The 22,225-nt window shown below is 38.3% G+C and overlaps 1 long non-coding RNA gene across 1 annotated transcript; it reads left to right on the top strand.

The window, feature by feature from the left end:
- The first annotated feature begins 354 nt into the window (after positions 1–354).
- On the top strand, positions 355–21,085 carry LOC127986349 (uncharacterized). Its single transcript, XR_008160817.1, has 3 exons — positions 355–596; positions 1,029–1,160; positions 21,034–21,085. It is a non-coding gene; the product is annotated as an uncharacterized LOC127986349 (long non-coding RNA).
- Positions 21,086–22,225: the final 1,140 nt, after the last annotated feature.

Below are 22,225 nucleotides of genomic sequence, written 5' to 3'. Positions count from 1 at the left end.
TAAAACAAGAGAAAATGGAAACACTTATAAAAAATATAAAGCTTTGTAATCTTACCAATATAAAATATGACACAGCAGGCCATGCATACAAAATACTGCAGTGCTAAAGTTTGGTTAAAACATTTGTAGAAATATCTTGTATGACAGCACTTCAAAAACACAAAGAGAAAGACCATTGTCTTATATAGCAGCTGTCTTATTGTTTGTGGGTTGTGTTCGCTAGGTATTTGAGTGAATGGAAATACAATAGCTTACTTACATATCAATGTGAAGTCATCCACAGAACTCTCACCTGCAACCGTCGTCATATGCGCGCAAGTGATTCTGGGATATGGGAATTGAAGAAGAAGGGCGCATTTGAAGTCGCTTTCGAAATTCGTAAGCCTTCGTCGGGACGCAATCGCACTTCACATCCGCACTTCGGAGTCCATGCACTTGGGTTCGCTGCATGAGCACTGCATTCAGATCAGTTCTCTGACGGGTAACGTTATACCGTAATACGCAGTTTATGCGCGACCCGCGAAATAACGTGGCGGGCATAATAGATCGATGGCGGTCTTTTACTGATACAAGCGTCGGAGCTTCCGTGATGAGCAGTAAGTTTAATTCTTGATTTTATGCTTGTATTACTGGATGGTAATGAATACTGATGAAACTATTGCCTGTAATGTCGTTGGCGTTTCACTTTTTCGCTTGGTGTTTTCGTGTTTAACTTTATGATTATTAGCTCATCTCGTGAAGCTCATGTGTTGCTAGCTTTGCTGCGTATCTTGCTAATATTGGCAATATTTCACTTAAATATATTTATGATTCTGTATCCTTTCTCATACTTAATTATTTAATAATGAGGATGTTGTATAATGTAGCTTAAGTTGTTTATTTTCGTTATATTCTGTATATATTCATTATTAGTCTGCTAACCGCGTTTTAAGAAAGTTGTTGATTGTTTAATTTAAAATGCAACCTTTACTGTACCAGTTTGTAGACATTTCGTTTATTTAACGCTACTTCTGCTTTGTTTATTTCAGAAACTTCCAATGTATAATCAGGATGTGTAAGAATGACTACTTCCTTTACATACTAGTGCTGATGTGTCTAAAACACAGAGGCGTTAACTGAAACTGAATATATCTTGGAAATCCCCAGCATCAGAAGATGAGGTAAAATGTTAAATCACTCACTGAACACAGTCTTTTTTATCAGAATTTTAGTTTTGAGATGGTGTAATTTTACATGTACAGATCTGAATGTAAAAAATGAAAGTGAAAGTGGCACACAGCCAAGTATGGTGACCCATAAAGTACTCATAATTCATGCAGCAGGGAACTGAACGAATCATTCAGATAAAATAATGAGAGGAGCATTGCCCACAGGAACGAAGTAAAAATACAGATGTTTCCCCCAAATTTACTTGAGTAAAATTACCCATCTTTAAATATACTCCAAAAGTATTAGTTTGAAAATAAAAATGTTCTGTTCTGGATCAGGTGACGGATGCATTAATTGATGTCTAGTTCGAGTCGATCTTGTTCGGTTCATTTGGATTTTGAGTCTTTATTTTCGCAGTTAACTGCATTTCACGTCACACACACACACAACTACCAACAAACAAGGCCCAGTGCAATTCGTGAACATGTACATGATTTAAAAAAATTAGCAAATGTGCATCACTAAACTGAAACAAACTCTTTTCAACCGGTGTCTGCAGAGTTAAGAACTACATTAATGTGCAGCATTTGATTAAATAGAGACATATTTGTGAATACAAATAAACTAAATTATCATAATTTGTGCATGTAGAGATTAAAATGTGCATTTGTGGATCAGGTGACGTGCATGTATTCATTCACATCTCTTCTGAGTCAATTCTATTTGTTTCATTAGAATTTTGAGACTTTCATTCAAAAACATTGCGTTCAATCCTTCAGTGGATGTGCTGATTTAAATCTAGCGGTTCTGTTGTGTTTGTCACAAGTTCAGTGACACAGGTAGTGACGATTATCCTCAATGATTCTTGGAACCTGAACCGAGGTGGTACTAAAAAAAAGACCAGGTACTGAACCCAGTGGAAAACCTCCCAAAAGTGAACCATACCAAACCATGCAGTGGAAAAGCGCCATATCTGGCTGAGTGTGATCCAATCATAGGCTTGACATTGAGCATGAAATGCCCAGTTAGTCCAACAGTCACTTGTGAATGCTATAAATGGTTCACTTCTGATTTTTGTCAAAACCCTGGAGTAGGTTTCATCTAGAATCTTTGTTCTTTAAAACTTCTCTTTTTTACTTCTGTACCTGGGTTCCATAAGGGAAATAAGTCTCTTAAATACAACACCTGACAGAAATCACAGAAATTGGTTTGTTGTCAATGGCAGTAATTTCAATGATAGATGCAACAATTTTGAGAAATCTTGGATTGGTGTCCATCCACCTTGTCTTGCTTCATAAAGTTGAGACACTGATGGCTGAGAAGGATCTTTCTTGTCCCTTTTTTTCTTTGCTTCTTCACTGACTTCTGGATGGATGTGCTTTCCATGTGTTTGTAGTGTTTTTACTTGTAGATATTGATTATTTTGTCACAGGTATTACACTGTGTTTTCCCTGGTGATTTCCCTAGTGATTACCTGGTAAAATACTCCCACACTGGTGCTTTCTTCAAAGCCTTTGCCATCTAAATAAAGTCAACATTAAAATATTGATAGTCAAATGTGTTTCTTTAGCTATAGCCTAGAAACATGCATGTAAATTTAATAAGAAATAATTTAAATTTATTGCAAGTCCAATTTGTTAACAAGAATGTATTAGCTAGCTTACAGGAACGGTGCATTATGTAATATACATTTTTACAGCATTGTCTTTTTTTTTTATTAACATTAAATTATTAAATTAAAATATATGAAATCAACTTAAAGTGCACATGGCACGGGATTGATTCTAACATAATAGCCGGACTTCTCATCTCCCAGTGTGCTGTGATGAAGTGAGCAGTTTTCATCACAGAGCTCTCCGTCCCCCTGGACGTCCACCCAACTTTTTTTCTTCTCCTGTTCACAAAGATCTGGCACAATCTTTTTACTCTAACCTCTTTCTTTCATCATTATATCTGACAGAGAAGCGAAAATGCGTGGGGCGTTCAAGCTCCTCTGTTCCTCCGCTTGCCATGACTACTGAGTGTGGATTAAACCTGCGCAACTTTTTTTTTTTTTTCATAAATCAATCCGCGGGTCATAAATATATTGATCTGAACGGATCACGGATCAATGATGATCCGTTGCACCACTACTATAGTGTCATTTGAAAACATTGCAGTTAATTGCGTTTTAAAATACAACAACGAGCACCACGAAACCATTTAAAGAAGCGCATTCTGCGGTCTCCTCGACGAGAAACAGTCAACAAAGATAAATGATCTCCAACGTTTGGTGCGCTCTCTTCATTTTATCAAATGATCATAATCACATTTATTCATTTTACAGTCCTGCTACTAGCAATTTATTCAGACTAAAACCCCTTTAATTCGGATGAGTAGGCTTTTTTTCCAAGTGGCTTTTGCACATAATAATAATACCGCTGCAGACGCATTTTGCAGCATTAATTGATCGTTAATTTAAACGACGATCGATCATGGAAATTATCGAATATTGACATCCCTAAATACAAATGAGTTGGATGGAAAACTGGTTATTGTCTGCATCAAACCATGCTTCCGAACAAATGTGATTCACCGTTCTGGGCAGCTCCAGGACAGCTGTCTCTCCGAGCACGCTGCTGTCTGTGAGCGGCGGAGTAACGGAGCCCTCAATCACGCTGCAGTGTTTGTAAGAGCTGACAACTTCTCCACACCATTTACAGAGTGAAATTATCTGACTACCTTTATCTCGCAGGTCTGTTGTTGAATCTTCCAAAAGTTTTGTCTTGGGATGCTTCACATGCAGTGGCTGCAGCAGCACTTTCCACCGCACCAATAACACGGGGCTGCCCGCCGACGTGCCTGACTTTAAATCGGCGCTACAGAACACTGATATCGGCCGATGCCGATATATTAAACAATGACAAATATCGGCCCGATATATCGGCCGAGCGATATATCGGTCGACCTCTAGTGCGTATACAGTATGTGTATGCGATGCAGGAGCGAGAGTGCATTATTGTAACGCAAGAGCACATTAAAATAATGCGTGAGCATGAATTTCTCCACTCGCATGCAGATTTCCTTTGCTCTGTCACTAACCAGACACGCATGCTCCGATACATGCTGTTTTCGCCTGGAGAGAGTGTGCGCACTTAAAACGTGTTTCCTCTGCTCAAACTTCATTTTGTGCACTCACAACTCTCTCTATGCTCATGTGCTAGATATTAATTATTTTCGCACATTTCTATTTCTTTCTGTTCACATCTTTTGTGTCTTTTACCGCATGCAGTGCGAACGCTCATGATCTGTTAATATGGGCTCTGAAAAAATACTCCTCACAGACGGAGCGTGTGAACCTGGAGTTATGTAGGCATATGCCAAGTCTGTTCTTTTCTTGTGCTCCCTTTAGGCTTGCTGTATTCTGATTGTTTCGGATAGCACACTGCGGTAGGTCAGGGCCTGTAAAGCGATTTAGAAATCGCTCGCGCTGTAATCGTGATTTTATGACTATTTCGATTAATCGCACAGCCCTAATTATTACCTAATCATAGTAGCATTTCTAATTTGTGTTTCTGTTGGCTGCATGAGTGGCATGCAATTTGCTCTCTATAGTCACAGACTTTAAATTTGCAACTTTGTTGGCTAACGAATGTGACCAGCTGGGTATGAACTAATGCAAATTCATGGTAACAATTATGAGATTAGACTTTTGGATCTGCACTGTGTGTGCTGGTGCCAAGTCCTGTTGGAAAATGAAATCTGCATCTCCATAAAGTTGGTCATCAGCAGGAAGCATGAAGTGCTCTAAAACTTCCTGGTATACGGCTGTGTTGACCTTTGACCTCGGAAACACAGTGGATCAACACCAGCAGATGACATGGCACCCCAAACCATCACTGACTGTGGAAACTTTACACTGGACCTCAAGCGACGTGGATTGTGTTTCTCTCCTCTCTTCCAAAGGAAATGCAACATTGACTTTCATCAGAGAACATAACTGTGGAGCACTCAGCAGCAGTCCAGTCCTTTCTGAAGCGAGACGCTTCTGACGCTGTCTGTTGTTCAAGAGTGGCTTGACACAAGGAATGCGAAGCTGAAACCCATGTCTTACATACGTCTGTGTGTAGTGGTTCTTGAAGCACTGACTCCAGCTGCAGTCCACTCTTTATGAATCTCCCCCACATTTTTGAATGGGGTTTGTTTCAATATTATCAACATTTTCAGAATATTCTAATTTTCTGAGATACTGAATTTGGGATTTTCCTTAGTTGTCAGTTATAATCATCAGAATTAAAAGAAATAAACATTTGAAATATATCAGTCTGTGTGTAATGAATGAATATAATATACACGTTTCACATTTTGAATAGAATTAGTGAAATAAATCAACTTTTTGATGATATTCTAATTATATGACCAGCACCTGTATACTAGCTCAAGTAGAAGAGAATTCTGATGGAACTGGACACAGCCGAGCTTCAAGGGTTAGTTCATAGAAATCTAAATTGTCATTAATAACTCACCCTCATGTCGTTCCAAACCCGTGAGATCTCCATTTATCTTCAGAACACAGTTTAAGATATTTTAGATTTAGTTCGAGAGCTTTCAGTCCCTCCTGTGTGTACTGTATACTGTCCATGTCCAGAAAGGTAAGAAAAACATCATCAAAGTAGTCCATGTCCATGGCTGACACTCCCTCTGAGTTCAAATAAACCAATATCCCGGAGTAATTAATTTACTCAAACAGTACACTGACTGAACTGATGTGAAGAGAGAACACCGAGCCGAGCCAGATAATGAACGAAAGATTGACTTATTTTGTCATTATTGTACAGCTTTGTTTATTTATTCATCAGTCCATCAAATCGCATATTTTATGTGACATTTGCAGAGTAGCTAGCTACTGTAAATTCCTTGTCATGACTGGATTCTGTGCTTTACGGTCTTCTAGAGCCAAAACTTTTTATAATATTGGCAACAAACATATCATTGGAACAGTCTGGGTCTCAGGATTTCATATTTGGTCATATTTTGAGATATAAGTAAAATTCACAGAGAAATCTAGAGAAAAATTCATTAAGCAAATTTCAAAATAGTTTTGATGACTCCAAGTGGCTGTGTGTGGTATGACGCCCTAAATAAAATCTCACAGGAACCTCAATTTTTTACATATCAACTTCAAATTTATAACATAACTTATTTAGACACAAGGCTTTAATTTTATACCAATTTTAGAGTAAAAACTGTTATGTAAAATATTTATAATAAATAAAATAAAATTAATATAGCGCATATTATTTACAGTATATTTAAACTTCGATAACTTTTTGATACTTCAATTTTTTGAAAAAATTCCACTTTGCTAATTTGCACTTTGCAATCTGCTAATTTTCTTCTTTAAAAAGAGACCAACCTTATGTTTATATTCCAAAGTGTTCATAAATTACAGCAATTTTAGTCTGGATAGTGCACTTTAATGCCTATTTAAAAAATGGGGGGTGACAGTTAAGGAGTTAAAGGGTCAAGAAACCCCAGACTACATGTTTTGAGATTTTAGCAGAGGTGTTTGTGTTGTATATTAGAGACAATTTTAGCTTCCAGGAATTTTAACTGTTGGATAAAACTGGTTAATTTAAAAAAAAAAATTGTGCCATTTTTATCTTCCGGGTTTAAAATCTATTCTACAGTACATTGTGTTGATGTCACAGTTTGTGACCTGGTAAAGGTTTGGGCGGATGTGACCTAATGGTTAGAGAGCCGAACTAGTTACCCAAAGGTCTTGTTGTAGCGCGTTCTTATGTGTTTATGAAGCAGAGGGCAAATTGGTGCAGAAACCACAAACACCTAACACCCATACTTTTCTCTTCTCATCAAACACAAGATGAAGTGCTAAACAGACTCTCGCTGTCGGTTCTCAGACAGTGTTGAATGTTTGCACAAACTGCCCATGTTTCCTGAGTGCGAACCTCTCACTCTACACTGAGTGCGATTTGATCGTGTCACCAAAAATTTTGTGAGCTTTTTTTTCTTTCTTTTTTTCGGCTGAATAATGTCAGTTGACAAACATTTGGTGTATCTCCAAGAATTTCTTTTTACTTCTCGGGTAATATCAATGGTTTGTCTTATTTCAGATGCGGACAAAATTACAACAACAGTTATAATTAAAAATATATTTAATTTGATCAAAATTATTGCTAGACAAGTTTATTTATATAGCAAATTTCAAACACAATGGTAATGTGCTTTACATATAAGAAAGTAAAATAATCATGAAAAAAATAATCACAAAAGTAAAACAAGGAATTTATAAACTTTGAAAATGATTTAAACATTGATTTAAATGTTAATTGTTAAATGTTTAAAGACTTAATTGATAGAGACAATTTAGTATTCACTGGATTTGGTAGGGACATGTCCCTAGCCTCTTACTAAATTCTATACGCCCTTGGATTATAAAGATTTTTATAATTAAATAAATCTGAAAGGTCATTTTAGTTCTTTAAGCAGAAATGCTGGATTAAAATAAAAAGTAGAAGAGGAAGTTGTTGATCCGGTTCTGTGGGGGAAGTTAGATCTGTGGAAAGTGGGGGAGTTATTAGTTGGAAAAATAGATACTGTTTATTATTTTGTATTCTTGTTAAGTGCAGATGTGTAGTCTAGTTTTTTGTACTGAGTATACTGTGATTTTCCCCTCCCAGCATCTGCTTATGTTTTATCAACATTTATTATAAGCAACACATCCTATATCTGAATAAATGAAATAATCTAAATAATTAAATACTTTAATATATAAATGTTCCCTTTATTTTTTTGAGCAGTATATGTTAGTCTCCTTCACAAGTTGTGCCATGTGCTTCTCATCCGTGCTTGATTACATCCAGGTAGAGTCTACCACTTTGATGCAATATACAGCGCTATTGTACATTGTGACCAGTTGATGGGAAATGTATTCTTTAAAATGCATTCACAGTTTAGTTTAATTTGTAATAAATAATTATGTGTTGGGAACTCAGAAACGAAGACCAGGAGACTCTTGGGTAATCTTCAGCAGGATTCTTTATTGAGAACGCTCTGCGTGGCGCTGCAGTCATCAATAGTCTAATTTGTCCTTAAGACATTGTAGATTATATACATTCAAGTGGGAGGGATCCATACAGTAGAGGTGGAGAACATTTTAACAAAGCATGCAAATGCAATCAGGAAAGTACCAGACACTGGCATCTTCCCAGCCTTGATCTTATCAGCATAACAGTGTCATTTAAACACACAGGTGCCTGACAGTATCACGGATACCTTCACATTATCATAGAGACAAAATGCACAGCTGTGCCTTGAGCTTCAAGGAAGAACACAAAGACAAAAGGTTAATGTCTCAGACACTTGATTTTCCTGATTTGAGCTTCTTGGATGTCAACTTTATTACCCCAAAAAGTCTACTATTATATTGGAACCTAGATTTAACATTTTCTAAATTTGTAATCCCACAATGTGTATATTGAAGTGCCCATGATAACAATATCGTACATGTTCATTATCCTGATATATAGCAGTACTGAATACCAGCACACTTTTACGATAGCATCGGGTTCATTTTCTGTAGTTTTTGTAATGTTAGTGTCATCTGATGCAGCTGCAATAGGCACATTTCCATTACAGATTTGCGCAAAACTTCGGATATATTTCGTAAATACATTTGAAAAATGATTGCGATATGATAGCATTTGCATTAACCAATGTTATGCAACTAAAACTTTTTTTTCACTCGCGATAAGTCATGCCAACGGATTTTGATAGGATTTCGACAGAGTTTAGCTGCAGTAGACATTATATTTAAAGAGCAGGTCATATGGTATTTAATATTGTGTTGGAGGATCTAATAAACATGTTGTTGGTTTAGATACAGTGATAAGTTTATTTAGCTCTTCCTGTCCTATATTTATAAAGCACTGCAGTTTATCTTTGGGTGCGATGGATGAAACTAAAGTATTAGATGCTGTAGAATCTACATTCACTATTGTATTTCTAATGTTATCTATTTTATCAGTGAAGAAATTCATAAAGTCATTACTATTTAACGTTGGTGGAATATTTGAATCAGGTGGCGTCTGGTAATTTGTTAATTTAGCCACTGTGCTAAATAAAAACCTTGGATTGTTTTGGTTATTTTCTGTGAGTTTGTGTATATGCTCTGCCCTCGCAGTTTTTAAAGCAATATAGTGCTCCAATCACTTCTTATAATAATGACATAAAATACAAAAACACTTACGCAAGCGAATCATGCCCACAGCTAAAGTTTTACTACTAAACTGTGAATAATAATGGTGGGTACCTTAGCTGAGTGGAAACGTGACTGATGAAAGGATAGTTTATAAACCAAAATACACTGAACAAAATTATAAACGCAACTCTTTTGTTTTTGTCCCCATTTTTCATGAGCTGAACTCAAAAGATCTGCACACCTGTGCAATAATAATAATGCTGTCTAATCAGCCACACCTGTGAGGTGGATGGATTATCTCTGCAAAGGAGAAGTGCTTTTCTCTTTAGTTTTTGTTCAATTATAAAGGTTTATTTTATTATTTCATTTCTTTCATTAAGAGGTTTACACAAACGTTATCCCCAAACGGTCCCCAAAGAGATCCCCAAACGGTTCACACGAAGCTGTTCAAAAGATTCAGTTTCCTTAAATCCCACCTTTCGGTAGCATACTGTGTTCTGATTGGTCAACTAACATAGTCAGTTTTGATTGGTTGTTCCGTATTCAAGCCGCGGGCTTCAGTTTGAATCTGAATAGCGCGTTCAGCGCGGGGGCGTGGTCACATTAGATATAATGAACGGAGACGTGAAAAACGGACATCACGTTGTTTTCTTATGGATTACTTTATCACAGAATATCTGTTAGCAGCACTTGTTTAGTTTTAAAGTAGACATGTCAAGCTTTCTATAGATATCTCTCTCATGTCTCTTCGTTGAGTATTCATGGAGTTACACTTCATTTTAATGACGTGTTTGTACATGAAGATCAGCGCAGACAGGCTGCAGACAGCACACATACTGATAAGACGCTTGGGAGAAAACAAACACGTAACTTCATAATCATACTTCACGTTGTGATTCGGAGATGCTCGTTGGTCTAAATAGAGTTGGTAATGAACCCACTTTTATGGCCAAATGCTTTGAAAATCCCGCTGTACTCACCGAGATTAGAAAAGCAGTCATCAGTGAAATGTTGTGAACCGAACAAAAGGGATTTGTTGTACTGCTCTGGTATTGTGGTGAAAATGAATTTTAGCCATTGGTTCTTCTGATCTTCATTCTTTGGCTGTGAAAATAAAACAAACTTGCCTTTACAATTAAAAACACACTGTCTCCTCGACATGATGCTCTCACACCAACCAGAGCGTCTGTGTGTGGGGGGGGGGGGGAGGCAGGTCAGAGGTCAGTTTCTCTCAAGACGGTAGGCGGAGATTATTATGCAAAGTGTTCTAGTGACGTACATAGAGATGGGCAAAAGATTTGAAATCTATAACGACTCGTTTCAGTGATTCAGAGTCGACTCCTTACTTTAGAAACCAATAACTTTATAAATCGTGTACTTTTTGGTTTAATTATTTGCACATTGTTTACACAGATGGACAGCTACATCACACACTGTAATACAGGTCATTTTTGATTTCCCATCTGTGTGGCTCTTTAACTGTAAACTGTGCAAATGTCTTGCTTCAGTCTACACTGGAAGTGTTCCATTAACTCTGTTAAACTTTATTTACTTAAACTGAAACTGAAACTATATAAAAAACGAAATAGAAATTTGTTCACACAATAAAAACTAAACTTAAATTAACAAAACCATTTATGAAACTAACTGAAACTAAACTGAAATTATAAGAAATTTGAAAACTATATTAAAATAAAAACTAATAAAAAAAATCACATCAGTGCAACAAATAAATAAATTACTACAAGAGCACTTGATTCTGCTCTTAAAATGCACATGCATTCATGTGTTTAAATTGAAAATGAACAAAATTTTCCTACGGGGGCGAACCCCCAGAGCAGTGATCACCAACGTGGTGCCCACATGGAATCCCTGAGTCACCCGCCAAGCACGTTATATAAATAGATTTAAATAAATACATCTATTTACATTCACCTCCTACCCAGCTTTTCCACTTGGCCTCCATCACATCTGCACCTCCGTTAGGAGCGGAAACTGCAGTCCAGTAGAGGTGGTTAATAACAACTGGCCTTCACTGCTTGGCAAAATTAAAGTTTGGTTAACTGACATTTCCTACTGACACGCTACAACAAAAATATAGAAATAACTTAAATATTATATAACTGACTATGAAAATTCTAATAGCCTATGACTTGTGCGTGTGTGTTTGTGTGTGTGTGTGTGTGTATGTATGCAGTTCACCTTACTATCTGCATGTAAACCATGTATGGCTCTAAATACATATCTCAAGTAAAGCAACCATTGGGGGGAAGGCTCACACCTTAATACACCCCTGATCACAGAACCAAGACTTGAGCAAAAATGTATCATCTGTGGTTAAAACCCCAATTGTTTGCATGAACGAAGGTGTTGTTATATGTCTTACAGACCCCTGCAGACCACTGATTCCTCAAACAAAAAAAATCTGTGTTCTTATGACTGTTTTGTAGTAAGTAATGAATATGCTTCGGGGAAATGTGTCAGAGCAAATATACATTTTAATTAGGAAATGTAGTGGAGTAATAGTAAAAATCTAGGCTTATATATAAAAACTTATGTATAATGTGACCCTGTCTGTGAAAACCCAGCTAAAGTCAATTTTGGGTGATTTACTCTTTTCTAAATAAAATCACCCATCATAAGGTAAAGAACATTCTTTAAAAATATGACATTGATATCTTTATTACCGACTGAGTAAGATCATTTCAAAGATTGAAATCCTATGGTAATATGATAATAATAATGGTTGAAATCAAACTTTAATGCTTAACTTTAATTTTGAGACTTTAGTCACAGAGGGTCACATTTATCCTACATTTGTTATACTTTAATTTCATAATGAGGACATTGTATAATGTACCTTAAGTTGTTTATATGTTTGACTTGTTATATGTATGACTTTTACTTTAACAGTATGTAAACATTTAGTTTATTTCAGAAACATTCTCCAATGCATAATCAGTATGTGAATATATAGTGAAGAAAAATGACTCCTGCTCCCTGATCAGAGCATGTGATTTACACCATTAACACTAAAAGTCATTAACATAACTGAATTTAGCGTGTAGTTCCCAGAAGTAGTGAGATAAGGTAAGATGTTAAGTCAAGTCAAGTCACCTTTATTTATATAGTGCTTTAAACAAAAGATTGCGTCAAAGCAACTGAACAACATTCATTTGGAAAACAGTGTGTCAATAATGCAGAATGATAGTTAAAGGCAGTTCATCATTGAATTCAGTGATGTCATCTCTGTTCAGTTTAAATAGTGTCTGTGCATTTATTTGCAATCAAGTCAATGATATCGCTCTGTATCTGTATCTGGGGCTCTAGTTGTCCTGGTCTCCGCTGTCTTTCAGGGCAGTAGAGGTCCTTTCTAGGTGCTGATCCACCATCAACCATCAAATAGGAAAAGGATCTGCCGCCCGCAGTTGATTTTGATATTCTAGGTATTATCAAATTGCCTGAGTTTTGAGAATGCAGCAGGCATGGAGGATTTTAATGTATCAAGAGCTCATTCAAATTAGGGCTTCAAAAATTTTGAATATTAGTCGAATTAAAAATAAAAATCCACATTCATATGCAAAAACGTTGTATTCCATTCTAATGCTTTTATTAAACGTGCATTAGTAATATTTAGCTTGATGTGCCCTCTTTGGCATCAGAGAAGAAGACAAAAGCTTCCCTTCACCCTAACTGAAATTACGATTTTAAATTCAAATATAATTCGAATTTTAATAATATGTTAAAAAAAATTAATTTAGTTTTTCAGCCATTTTCACAGCCCTAATTTAAATACTGAGGTGCTAACCCAGTCAGGGCTTTATAAGTAATAAGCAATATTTTAAAATCTATACGATGTTTGATAGGGAGCCAGTGCAGTGTTGACAGGACCGGGCTAATATGGTCATACTTCCTGGTTCTAGTAAGAACTCTTGCTGCTGCATTTTGGACTAGCTGTAGTTTGTTTACTGTAATGATATGCAAACTTCCTAATCATCCGGAAGAAGGAGGCGGGAACCGGCGCACAATCAAAAACATTTTAATAATTCAAAAATAAACAAAACAGCGCGTCAGCCCCTCACGGCGACTGACGCGCACAAATAAAAAGCAAACATAAACTAATGTCCCAGACCTGGTCCTGTCTCGTCCTTTACGGTCGTCACTCCAGTTTTATATCCTTCCATCTCCTACATGGGACTCGATACTGGCGGTGGGGCGCAGGTGTAGCTCATCTCCAATCACTACACCTGGCCTCACTCCTCGTTCCCACGCCTCTCGGCCCCGCCCCACTCGCCACATACCCCCATCGCCCCTCGGAGGCCGGGGGGTACCCTCGAGACTGCGCTCTACTCCCCCCCTTCCCTCCGGGGGGGACCGCTCACGGGGACCTGCAGGAACCTGGGGGTAGGACAGACGAGGCGAGAGAAAAGGAGATGGAAGGAGGAGCGACAGGGACGAGAGAGGGGAGAGAGGAAAAAAAAAAAAAAAAAAAAAATCCGGTTCCCAGACGCACTGCTGCTCGGCCCTCCACCGGCTGGGCGATCTCCTCCGCGGTGCCTGGCGGTGGCACTGGACGGCCCTCGGCGGACGGCGCGACACTCCTCCGCCGCCCGATGGACGGCGACGGCTCCTCCGGTTTTGGGCAGCCGGCAGGAGTCCCCCGTTCCCTGCCCCTCCGGATTCCTTCTCGTTCCCACGCCTCTCGGCCCCGCCCCACTCGCCACATTTACTAAGCGTGCAGAACAACCACCCAATAAAGCATTACAATAATCTAACCTTGATGCATGGATTAACATTTCTGCATTTGACATTGAGAGCATAGGCCTTCATTTAGATATATTTTTGAGATGGAAAAATGCAGTTTTACAAATGCTAGAAACGTGGCTTTCTAAGGAAAGATTGTGATCAAATAGCACACCTAGGTTCCTAACTGATGACGAAGAATTGACAGAGCAACCATCAAGTCTTAGACAGTGTTCTAGGTTATTACAAGCAGAGTTTTTAGGACCTAATTAACACCTCTGTTTTTTCAGAATTTAGCAGTAAGAAATTACTCAGTCTATAATTAACTAGTTCTTTGGGGTCAAGTTGTGGTTTTTTTATGAGAGGCTTAATAACAGCCAGTTTGAAGGTTTTGGGGACATATCCTAATGACAATGAGGAATTAATAATAGTCAGAAGAGGACCTATGACTTCTGGAAGGACCTCTTTTAAGAGCTTAGATGGTATAGGGTCTAACATACATGTTGTTGGTTTAGATGATTTAACAAGTTTATACAATTCTTCCTCTCCTATAGTAGAGAATGAGTGGAACTGTTCCTCAGGGGGTCTATAGTGCACTGTCTGATGTGATACTGTAGCTGACGGCTGAATGGTTGCAATTTTATCTCTAATAGTATCGATTTTAGAAGTAAAGTAGTTCATAAAGTCATTACTGCTTTGATGTTGGGAAATGTCAACACTTGTTGAGGCTTTATTTTTCGTTAATTTAGCCACTGTATTGAATAAATACCTGGGGTTATGTTTGTTTGTTTTTTCTAAAAGAGAAGAAAAGTAATCCGATCTAGCATATCTAGCAGATCTAGTTTTTAATGGTTTTCTGTAGGATAGGTTACTTTCCTGCCAAGCAATACGAAATACCTCTAGTTTTATTTACCTCCAGCTGCGCTCCATTTTTCGGGCTGCTCTCTTTAGGGTGCGAGTATGATCATTATACCATGGTGTCATACTGCTTTACCTTCCTTAAGCGTAAAGGAGCAACTGTATTTAAAATGCTAGAAAAGAGAGAGTCAATAGTTCCTCTTTTCAGTAACTCGAGCTGTGTCGAAGCGCTACTGGGAACGCGTCTAGCATGAGCGACTCTGAATATCATAATCTTCTTCAGCTCTCAACGGAGGCAGTCGCATTTCTTTTCTCTCCTCCCTGACTTCCCTGCTTCGCCTGTGTCTCTTGTCTCATCTACTTTGTGAGACTTTCTCTGTACTGCTCTCCTAAACTGGAATATGGATTTGATTAATTGGTCTCTCAACGCAATTGACACCATCTTCTCGATGAGAAGCTTGGGTTTGGGGGAACCTGACTGCCCTGCCGGAACATTCGCAGCTAGCTACACGATGGACGCATGGGCGAATTGGCGGGTGTGTGGTGGCTCTTTCCGTGGAAGACATTGAAGACATCTACCTATTTGGAACCATGATAACAGGTCTTCTGCTGATTGGATTAGACGGGAACAGCTGTCCAAAGACTCATAAGGCTGCCAGTCATGATCGAAGCAGTGGGCAGAGTGGTGAGATTGAGACTTTTTTAACCGCAATATGAATAGCATCATGAAGAAGCTCACGGCTTTGGAAAGGAAATTGGAGAATTTGGAGACCAAATGGACAATGAACAATCATAGTGACCGTGAAATGGAATGCAAACAACTCAGTGCCCTCTGAGGGCCGGTCTGCCAACCCTGCCAGAGTTCCAGGGTGCAGCGGCCTCCAGCGAGCGATGTCCTCAGTATTTTCCGCCCGCGTGTGTAGCGGAGCTGAGATGCTCGCCGCCCCTTCGGGGGACTCTTACACCAGAGGTCAGTCTTGAGAGACTGATTCCCTTAGTAGATTATTTAGCAGCGAGGAAACTACTGCCAAATGTATCTCAATGGGTCCTGCGCAAAGTAAAAAAAAAAAGCTACCGTATTCAGTTTGGCTCTTCACTGCCGAGATTCAGTGGGGTTACTTCGATGTAAGTCGGCCCCGAGCAGGCTCTGGTTATGGAACAAGAAGTGAAAACATTATTAGGGGAGGACGCCATTGAGGTGGTCCCTCCTCAAGACAGGGAGTACGGGTTCTACAGCCGGTATTTCATAGTTCCTAAGAAGGATGGGGGGTTGCGTCCGATCATAGATCTGTGGGTCTTAAATCGATCAGTTATGAAACTGAAGTTCAAAATGCACGATCATGCATGATGTAGCTCAAATTATATTTGAGGACTGGTTTGCACAATAGATCTCAGAGATGCATACTTCCACATATCCATCCTTGCACAACACAGGAAGTTTCTGAGGTTCGCTTTCGGGGTGAAGCTTACCAATATCGAGTACTTCCCTTCTGCCTTGCATTCTCACCCCGCACATTTACGAAATGTGGAAAGAAATGCAGTTCTGGTTCCTCTGTGCATGGAGGGCATCCACATTCTCAATTATATCGATGATTGGTTGATTTTAGCTCAGTCAGAGCAGATCGAGATGTCGTTCTCGCACATATGGGGGAGCTGGGTTTGAGACTGAATGCCAAGAAGAGTCTACTTTCTCCGTCAGTAGTATGGGATTCGAACGCGATGCAGGCACGTCTATCCCCTGCTCCTATCAAGTCGATCCTCATCTCAGTCAAGAGAGTCAAAAAAGGCCAGTCACTCACTGTCAAACAATTTCAGAGATTGTTGGGTCTGATGGCAGCTGCATCCAACGTGATACCTTTTGGCGTGCTGTACATGAGACCCCTACAGTGGTGGCTCAAGACCAAAGGATTCTCCCCGAGGGGCAATCAACTTCGAACTATGAAGGTCATGCGGCGTTGCCTCCGTGCCTTGACCATCAGCTTGACCCAGCTAACTGCCCAGTTGGTACAGTTCTGGAGTTTCTACAAGCCAGGCTCTCTGCAGGGTTGACCCACTCAACTCAACGTTTTTAGGTAGATATAACCGTAATATTCAGGTACAGAAATACCACAGAAACAAAATGATCTATTTAACTTTAAAATAGCACTGGTTGGGCTTCATTGTATGGTTTATTTAGATTGCGGTCTCTAACCTTAACGGTTAAACACAAGTTTTGTTTCTTAACTCTTTACATTCACCTAGCCTATAAACAACAGTGTATAAATCATTTTGAATGCATTTGGTTGTTTACACCCATCAAGACACAATACAACTTCATTCTGTATTCCTCATCCATTCTTTTCCTTGCGTTGCTCTCTGAACCCTGCTATAAGAGCTCATGCAGCTCTGTTTGAAATTTACATTGTGTTGAGTTCACAATTTGTGACATGGCAAAAGGATGATAGTACATTGATGAGGCATCAGTGTCTATTAAATTATTAATGAGACCACGTGTTTTTATCCTATGAGAAGACACTTTGCTTAATCCTTGTCCTTGAGCAAGACACCTAACCCCAGCTGCTCCCGACGAGCTGGATGGTGCCTTGTATGGCAGACACCGCAGTCGGTGTGTGAATGAGTGTGTGAATGGGTGAATGTGAGGCAAGTTCTAAAGCGCTTTGGATGGCCATGTGGTCTGTTGAAAGCGCTATATAAATGCAGTCCATTTACCATTTACAAGAACCTTTGTAAGATGTACATTTTTACACAATTGTACTTGCAAGAGAAAAAGTTTTAGTTTCTAGTTTTGTTTGGTTATTAGAGGAACAAAGTTCAGAAACCACAGAAAAAAAATTAGAAGAGGACATTGTTGTTCCAGTTCTTTTGGGGAAATGAAATCTGTGTTTTGTTAAAGTGAGGGAGTTATGTGTATAAAACAACTCTATAATAATAATAATAATAATAATCCCTTACATTTATATAGTGCTTTTCTAAGCACTTAAAGCACTTTACATTGTCAGGGGTATCTCCTCATCCAACACCAGTGTGCAGCATCCATCCAGCCATATTGTATGAGAATGCTCTCCACACACCAGCTTACTGGTGAAGAGGAGACAGAGTGATGAAGCCAATCAGCAGATATGGGGATTGTTAGGAGAGGTATTACCGGTGTTGTCACACATTGATTAACCGGTGGGAAATTTTCCTCACTGCAGCAACTCTAGTTTCAAGGGTAACTGCTGCATTTCTTCTGTTCAGTGCCATCTGCTGTCAGACAGTGAAAGTGCACTTGGCTTTCCTTCAGAGCATCTCTCATGCACTCCACCATGCACTTCTCATCTGTGCTTGTTTACATCAGAGTCCACATCTTTTGACCAGCTGATGGGAAAAGTATTCCTAAAAGGCATTCAGAATTCTGTATAATTTGTAATAAATAATTGAAGTGCCCATGATAACAATATTGTGCATGTTCATTATCGTGATATATCACAGTACTGAATACCAGCACATTTTTAGTTACGAAAGCATCGGGCACATTTTCTGAAGTTTCTGTAATGTTCGTGTCATCTCCTGCTGCTTCAATAGGCACATTTCCATTGTGTTAAACTTTGGCAATATTTTGTAAATGTTGATAAAGCATTGCAATATGATAGCATTTACATTAACTGATGTTGTGCAATTTAAACGTAATTTTTTCCTTTCATGATAAGGCATGCCAATGCATTTTGATGGGATTTGGATGGATTTTGGCTACAGTAGCCATTATATTTAATCAAAGGAGGTTTATCTTTACAGATGCAGTGTGGAGAGCAGCGAAGCGGGGATAAACACAAGCATTGACTAGAGTGGCCATGATTAGAATTAATTAATTCCCCTGCTCTTTCATTTACATTAACATTTATTCATTTAGCTGGGGCTTTTATTCAAAGTGACTCACAAAAGATGAATACCAAAAGAACAGAATGACAGCTTATCGTTCATATGATTAGCTGTCTGTTAATTCCCTGACCATTACATCTGATGTTGTCGTTGTCACATGTAGTCATGTGTAAACTTCCTCGTTTTTTTTTGTTTCCCTGTTGTAAAATGATAAAGTAATTATAACCGAAACCATTTACATAAAAGTCTTGTTTATATTCCAGGGTGATGTGGAAGGTAGAAAATACTTGTGTTAAACTATATTCAATACTCAGCAAGGAGTTTGTAGGCTGCTCTCCCCACACATCAAATTCAAACCTGATTCCAAAAAACTTGGGACACTGTTTAAACTGTGAGTAAAAAAGGAATGGAATAATTTACAAATCTTAAACTTTTATTTTATTCACAATAGAGTATAGATAACATTTCAAATGTTGAAAGTGAGACATTTTGAAATGCCATTCCAAATATTGATTCATTTTGGATTTCATGAGAGCTACTCATTCCAAAAAAGTTGGGACAGGTAGCAATAAGAGGCCGGAAAAGTTAAATGTACATATAAAGAACAGCTCGAGGACCAATTTGACACTTATTAGGTCAATTGTGAACATGATTGGGTATAAAAAGATCCTCTCAGAGTGACAGTGTCTCTCAGAAGTCAAGATGGGCAGAGGATCACCAATTCCCCCAATGCTGTAGGAAAAAATAGTGGAGCAAAACTGCAAAGAGTTTATCATCATCTACAGTGCATAATATCATACAAAGATTCAGAGAATCTGGAACAATCTCTGTGTGTAAGGGTCAAGGGTCAAAACCATACTGGATGCAGTGATCTTCAGCTCTTAGACGGCACTGCATCACATACAGGAATGATACTGTAATGGAAATCACAACATGGGCTCAGGAATACTTCCAGAAAACATTGTCGGTGAACACAATACACCGTGCCTTTCTCCTTTACCAGCTAAAACTCTATAGGTCAAAGAAGAAGCCATATCTAAACATGATCCAGAAGCGCAGGTGTTTTCTCTGGGCCAAGGCTCATTTAAAATTGACTGTGACAAAGTGGAAACTGTTCTGTGGTCAGACGAATCAATAAAGAGGAAGATGTGACAAAGAATACCTAAGACAGTTGAGCAACTAGAAGCCTGTATTAGACAAGAATGGGACAACATTACTGTTCCTAAACTTGAGCAGCTTGTCTCCTCAGTCCCCAGACGTTTGTAGACTGTTAGAAAAGAAGAGGAGATGCCACACAGTGGTAAACATGGCCTTGTCCCAACTTTTTTGAAATGTGTTGATGCCATGAAATTTTGCCTTAAAAAGATAAATTTTCTCAGTTTAAACATTTGATATGTTATCTATGTTGCATTCTGAATAAAATATTGACATTTGAAACTTCCACATCGTTGAATACAGTTTTTATTAATAATTTGTACAGTGTCCCAATTTTTTTTGGAATCGAGTTTGTACATCAGCAGTTATACTCTAACAGAAATCAGTAAGAAATGTCTTTACTTCATGTTTTCCTGATTGGCTAAAGCATAGGTAAACATGATGCATGATGAATGAATGATGCATTTATATAGTGCTTTGTGTATAATTGTACACCCAAAGCGCTTTACAATCATGTGGGGGGGGGGGGTCTCTCCTAAACCACCACCAGTGTGCAGCATCCACTTGGATGATGTGACGGCAGCTATAGACAAGTTACAGATGGAGAGGAGAGAGAGACAGAGCCAATCAGGTGGTTAGGGATTTTTATGAGGTCATGATTGACAAAGGGGCAACCCCTACTCTTTACAAGAAGTGCCATGGGAATTTTACTGACCACAGAGAGTCAGGTTCTCGGTTTAACATCTCATCTGAAGGAAGGGGTTGGTTGACAGTATAGTGTCCCCATCACTACACTGGGGCGCTAGGACCCACACAGACCACAGGGTGAGCGCCTCCTGCTGGCCTCACTAGCACCTCTTCCAGCAGAGACCTAGTTTTCCCAAGAGATCTCCCATCCAGATACTGACCAGTCTTAGCCCTGCTTAGCTTCAGTGGGAAACCAGTCTTGGGCTAGACGGTGATATAGCTGTGGTCATGAAGTGTAAATGTTGAACATTTTCTGTTTTTATAGTTATTTGTGATTTAAATCTTTACAGTATTCACTCTCCCTCTTTTCTGTTTGGTTCTAGATCTGGGAGTTTTACCTGCAAACACATGTCAGATTGCTGTGTGATTCATCTGGTATTTATATAAACATCCCCTTTGTGTTCCTCTTATAATTAACTTGATTATATATGAACTATATTTAGAGTAGTTTAGTCTTTTGATCAAATCTAGTGAATGGAGTTATTCAGCATCTTCAAATGTTAATTAAAAAATGAATGCTTCTTTCCTAAATATGTTATATAATATGAATTAAAGGCATTTTGTAAATGGTCATTCCTCTTGTTTTAAGGGGTTGAGTCTCCTGCTGCTGCTTTAATGTATAAAATAATCTGTCAATGTACCCATACATTCTAGTAAAATGGATTTAAAAGTGTCTGGCACAATTTATTTCTGTCTATTTTACTGAAAGCCATCTAACACAAATCTCTTTCTCACCCCTGCAGATGATTTTTTAGTTCCCAGATATGTCTATATTCTATAATCTATCAAAATGCTTCTTGTCCTCTTCATGAACATTGTGCTTTGTATGGCAGCATGTAATAATGCAGAATATGAAATTAATGGAGAGTGTTGCCCAATGTGTGATCCAGGTAAGTCCAGTATGAGATTTCTCTTCCCTCAAACCCACACTAGATGCAGATGAACTCAGACACTTAAAGAGTCTTTTTCATTATCATTCATTATTACTGATGAACAACTGTAATATGCTCTTAATATAATCTTTTGTGTTTGGACTGATGTGTTAAAAGTACACATCCACCAAAATATAGTACATCGTTTTATTTCTGAATGTCATTGGACATTTGATTCTTCATTATAAGTCACTTATTTGACAGCTATTATTGTAGTTACATAATCCCCAAATAGATTTCAGGGTCTAGGTTAGTGGTTTCTGAGACAGAAGATGGTTTGTAGTAGGGCTAGGCAATATGGCCTAAGATTTATTTCTCAATAAATCCGATTTACGATTGTAATCATCCCCCCACCCCCTTAAAATCAATATTCAGATGACAAAGAAATTGTTCAAGACATGTTTTAATGTCATTCTTTATTATTTACAAGTCAAATTTATAACAGACAATATGCTAAAAAAATAGTATTACCTTAATGCTAATTTTTATAATTATTTCTTTTTTTTATACTAGCCCATCATGCATCTAACCTTCCAAGTGCACAATCAGCGTTAAGAGCTATTCAGATTAAATTACAAAAATC

The sequence above is a fragment of the Carassius gibelio genome, chromosome B21, assembly GCF_023724105.1.
Source record: "Carassius gibelio isolate Cgi1373 ecotype wild population from Czech Republic chromosome B21, carGib1.2-hapl.c, whole genome shotgun sequence".
Lineage (NCBI taxonomy): Eukaryota > Metazoa > Chordata > Actinopteri > Cypriniformes > Cyprinidae > Carassius > Carassius gibelio.
Note: the sequence above shows the minus strand (reverse complement) of the source record. Positions and strands in the feature narration are given on the sequence as shown.